Here is a 6,000-nt window from a genome sequence, read left to right on the forward strand (position 1 = left end):
CAAGCTGCTACGAGGAAGAGTAAACAATATGATTAGGTTTCAGCAAAAATGTATTAGTTCAGGGTGTGCACCTCAGATAGACTTAAACTTACACACCCTGGTCTGTGAGAGTAGTGCCCTATCCATTGCTGCATTGAGGGTAATCTGCAAGACAGAGTTCCAAAATCATCCTTTCATCTCAGTTCATGGCCACATACAGTATTTCTGCAGTCATTCGTTTCACTTTTCTGTCTTTAATTAAACTGACCATTTTAAACCTCTGGCACCCACCACTTCAATCTTACAGTTTTTCTGCTATCATAGGGCCTTGGAACTTTTGGCAAGTGGACAGAAGCAGTCAGAGAACCACATCACAATACATACTCCTTTGCCTGATACCTTTCGCAACAAACTGCTCTTGGAAAAAGACGTTAACCGGTCCTTGCTCTCAGACAGACACAGAAAGCCTATCACCACCTCTACGAACATATTTCAATCAAACCAATATATATCATCCAACAATTATGCCTCTGTATCAATATAACTACAACTCGAGACAGAAAGGAATTTAAAAAACAATCTGCCCATTTGAATAACCAGCAGAGTTTTAAGGACGTACAAATTGGAATGTGACAATTTCAGAGTTCCTCATTCATCAGAAGTCTGTGAGATAGTATCTCAGAAAGATCTCAAGTTTATAGCAAAAATGGTTGTAAGGGTGATTTTTACCACACAATTGCAACTAGGTGCCTCAATCTGCAAGAGACCAGTCCTTGACAGATTACACAATTGGGGCAACAGCAAAGGTAGCAATTGTGTCAATCCTTTATGATTCTTCTCCAGTACTATATTTTTTCTGAGGGACAATTTGCATTATTCCTGGAGAAAATCATAGAGCTTCTACGCATGCATAGTTTCTGCTTTCTGCACGCACACACTCCCTGCACTGCATCTAACCACAGTTCTGTTAAGAATGATTGTGCCGTGTCATATTGTTGCATACGTATTGCATATCCATGGCATTTATGAAGAGGTACTTTGGTATGGCAGAAAGACAGAAAAGTAGCAATGCTGAAGGCATAACGTGACTGATTGTGCAGTTTGCATTGGGCTTTCTTAATGAGTGAGAGTGAAAGGAGTATTGTAAGAGTGTGTTCCCAGTTTGTATGTAAAGATAAGTTGGGTGCTGTGAGAAAAAGACTCAACCATGAAGGGACTCGAACCCTCAATCTTCCGATCCAAAGTCAGACACCTTATCCATTAGGCCAAGTGGTCACTGACTGTAATATGTTTGGGTGTTTAGGGTTAGGTGGTATGAATGGATGTGGAACATATCAATTACAGGTGCGCAGGACAGGATCCCATACCGTTCTTCATCTTCTTTCCATCAAAGGAGTTTTTTCAAACAATATCTAGATAATTTCCAATTTTCAATATAACTACAACTCGAGACAGAAAGGAATTTAAAAAACAATCTGGCCATTTGAATAACCAGCATAGTTTTCAGGACGTACAAATTGGAATGTGACAATTTCAGAGTTCCTCATTCATAAGAAGTCTGTGGGATAGTATCTCAGAAAGATCTCAAGTTTATAGCAAAAATGGTTGTAAGGGTGATTTATACCACACAATTGCAACTAGGTGCCTCAATCTGCAAGAGACCAGTCCTTGACAGATTACACAATCGGGGCAACAGCAAAGGCAGCAATTGTGTCAATCCTTTATGATTCTTCTCCAGTACTATATTTTTTCTGAGGGACAATTAGCATTATTCCTGGAGAAAATCATAGAGCTTCTACCCATGCATAGTTTCTGCTTTCTGCACGCACACACTCCCTGCACTGAATCTACCCACAGTTCTGTTCAGAATGATTGTGCCATGTCATATTGTTGTATACGTATTGCATATCCGTGGCATTTATGAAGAGGTACTTTGGTATGGCAGAAAGACAGAAAAGTAGCAATGCTGAAGGCATAACGTGACTATTTGTGCAGTTTGCATTGGGCTTTCTTAATGAGTGAGAGTGAAAGGAATATTGTAAGAGTGTGTTTCCAGTTTGTATGTAAAGATAAGTTGGGTGCTGTGAGAAAAAGACTCAACCATGAAAGGACTCAAACCCTCAATCTTCTAATCCGAAGTCAGACGCCTTATCCATTAGGCCACATGGTCACTGACGGCAATAAGTTTGGGTGTTTAGGGTTAGTTGGTATGAATGGATGTGGAACATATCAATTACAGGTGCGCAGGACTGGATCCCATACCGTTCTTCATCTTCTTTCCATCAAAGGAGTTTTTTCAAACAATATCTAGATAATTTCCAAAGTTTCATATCTTATGATGTGCTTTTTTGCCGTTAATCCTCCTTTCTTCTTTTATTGAATACTCTGTTTTTATGCTGCAATGGTATTTTTGGATTATTTGAAAAGAGAATGAAACTGCTTTGACAGTAGTTCAGACTTCCCATTTTTTGACTTGCTAATTTGCTCCCTGAATTAGCTTATACAAGTGACAGGAACAGGGCCTTGACCTAAGCACGTACCTGAAAGCCTGTCACCACCTCTAGAAATAAAATTCACAGCAGCTCAAAACATTCATTTTGAAAGAGAATATTTCAAGTGAGTCCAAGTTTAATTTCAATAAAGAAAGCTGTATAAAATGACACGCTGCACATTTGGGTAACCAGCATGACACTTTTCAGTGAAGAAGTGGAATGGTTCTGTTGCAATATACTATCACCCTGGCAAGCTGCTACGAGAAAGAGTAAACAATATGATTAGGTTTCAGCAAAAATGTATTAGTTCAGGGTGTGCACCTCAGATAGACTTAAACTTACACACCCCGGTCTGGGAGAGTAGTGCCCTATTCATTACGGCATTGAGGGTAATCTGCAAGACAGAGTTCCAAAATCATCCTTTCATCTCAGTTCATGGCCACATACAGTATTTCTGCAGTCATTCGTTTCACTTTTCTGTCTTTAATTAAACTGACCATTTTAAACCTCCGGCACCCACCACTTCAATCTTACCGTTTTTGTGCTATCATAGGGCCTTGGAACTTTTGGCAAGTGGACAGAAGCAGTCAGAGAACCACATCACAATACATACTCCTTTGCCTGATACCTTTCACAACAAACTGCTCTTGGAAAAATACGTTAACCGGTCCTTGCTCTCAGACAGACACAGAAAGCCTATCACCACCTCTACGAACATATTTCAATCAAACCAATATATATCATTCAACAATTATGCCTCTGTATCAATATAACTACAACTCGAGACAGAAAGGAATTTAAAAAAAAATCTGCCCATTTGAATAACCAGCAGAGTTTTAAGGACGTATAAATTGGAATGTGACAATTTCAGAGTTCCTCATTCATAAGAAGTCTGTGAGATAGTATCTCAGAAAGATCTCAAGTTTATAGCAAAAATGGTTGTAAGGGTGATTTATACCACACAATTGCAACTAGGTGGCTCAATCTGCAAGAGACCAGTCCTTGACAGATTACACAATTGGGGCAACAGCAAAGGCAGCAATTGTGTCAATCCTTTATGATTCTTCTCCAGTACTATATTTTTTCTGCAGGACAATTTGCATTATTCCTGGAGAAAATCATAGAGTTTCTACGCATGCATAGTTTCTGCATTCTGCACGCACACACTCCCTGCACTGCATCTACCCACAGTTCTGTTAAGAATGATTGTGCCGTATCATATTGTTGCATACGTATTTCATATCCGTGGCATTTATGAAGAGGTACTTTGGTATGGCAGAAAGACAGAAAAGTAGAAATGCTGAAGGCATAACGTGACTGATTGTGCAGTTTGTATTGGGCTTTCTTAATGAGTGAGAGTGAAAGGAGTATTGTAAGAGTGTGCCTCCAGTTTGTATGTAAAGATAAGTTGGGTGCTGTGAGAAAAAGACTCAACCACGAAGTGACTTGAACCCTCAATGTTCTGATCCACAGTCAGATGCCTTATCCATTAGGCCACATGGTCACTAACAGCAATATGTTTGGGTGTTTAGGGTTAGGTGTATGATTGGATGTGGAACATATCAATTACAGGTGCGCAGGACAGGATCCCATACTGTTCTTCATCTTCTTTCCATCAAAGGAGTTTTTTCAAACAATATCTAGATAATTTCCAAAGTTTCATATCTTATGATGTGCTTTTTTGCCGTTAATCCTCCTTTCTTCTTTTATTGAATACTCTGTTTTATGCTGCAATGGTATTTTTGGATTATTTGAAAAGAGAATGAAACTGCTTTGACAGTAGTTCAGACTTCCCATTTCTTGACTTGCTAATTTGCTCCCTGAATTAGTTTATACAAGTGACATGAACAGGGCCTTGACCAAAGCACATACCTGAAAGCCTCTCACCACCTCTAGAAATAAAATTCACAGCAGCTCAAAACATTCATTTTGAAAGAGAATATTTCAAGTGAGTCCAAGTTTAATTTCAATAAAGAAAGTTGTATGAAATGACACGCTGCACATTTGGGTAACCAGCATGACTCTTTTCAGTGAAGAAGTGGAATGGTTCTGTTGCAATATACTATCACCCTGGCAAGCTGCTACGAGGAAGGGTAAACAATATGATTACGTTTCAGCAAAAATGTATTACTTCATGGTGTGCACCTCAGATAGACTTAAACTTACACCCCCTGGTCTGTGAGAGTAGTGCCCTATCCATTGCGGCATTGAGGGTAATCTGCAAGACAGAGTTCCAAAATCATCCTTTCATCTCAGTTCATGGCCACATACAGTATTTCTGCAGTCATTCATTTCACTTTTCTGTCTTTAATTAAACTGACCATTTTAAACCTCCGGCACCCACCACTTCAATCTTACAGTTTTTGTGCTATCATAGGGCCTTGGAACTTTTGGCAAGTGGACAGAAGCAGTCAGAGAACCACATCACAATACATACTCCTTTGCCTGATACCTTTCACAACCAACTGCTCTTGGAAAAAGACGTTAACCGGTCCTTGCTCTCAGACAGACACAGAAAGCCTATCACCACCTCTACGAACATATTTCAATCAAACCAATATATATCATTCAACAATTATGCCTCTGTATCAATATAACTACAACTCGAGACAGAAAGGAATTTAAAAAACAATCTGCCCATTTGAATAACCAGCAGAGTTTTATGGACGTATAAATTGGAATGTGACAATTTCAGAGTTCCTCATTCATAAGAAGTCTGTGAGATAGTATCTCAGAAAGATCTCAAGTTTATAGCAAAAATGGTTGTAAGGGTGATTTATACCACACAATTGCAACTAGGTGGCTCAATCTGCAAGAGACCAGTCCTTGACAGATTACACAACTGGGGCAACAGCAAAGGCAGCAATTGTGTCAATCCTTTATGATTCTTCTCCAGTACTATATTTTTTCTGCAGGACAATTTGCATTATTCCTGGAGAAAATCATAGAGTTTCTACGCATGCATAGTTTCTGCATTCTGCACGCACACACTCCCTGCACTGCATCTACCCACAGTTCTGTTAAGAATGATTGTGCCGTATCATATTGTTGCATACGTATTTCATATCCGTGGCATTTATGAAGAGGTACTTTGGTATGGCAGAAAGACAGAAAAGTAGAAATGCTGAAGGCATAACGTGACTGATTGTGCAGTTTGTATTGGGCTTTCTTAATGAGTGAGAGTGAAAGGAGTATTGTAAGAGTGTGCCTCCAGTTTGAATGTAAAGATAAGTTGGGTGCTGTGAGAAAAAGACTCAACCACGAAGTGACTCGAACCCTCAATGTTCTGATCCACAGTCAGATGCCTTATCCATTAGGCCACATGGTCACTAACAGCAATATGTTTGGGTGTTTAGGGTTAGGTGTATGATTGGATGTGGAACATATCAATTACAGGTGCGCAGGACAGGATCCCATACTGTTCTTCATCTTCTTTCCATCAAAGGAGTTTTTTCAAACAATATCTAGATAATTTCCAAAGTTTCATATCTTATGATGTGCTTTTTTGCCGTTAATCCTCCTTTCTTCT

This window comes from Pleurodeles waltl, chromosome 4_1 (assembly GCF_031143425.1).
Source record: "Pleurodeles waltl isolate 20211129_DDA chromosome 4_1, aPleWal1.hap1.20221129, whole genome shotgun sequence".
NCBI classification, from domain to species: domain Eukaryota; kingdom Metazoa; phylum Chordata; class Amphibia; order Caudata; family Salamandridae; genus Pleurodeles; species Pleurodeles waltl.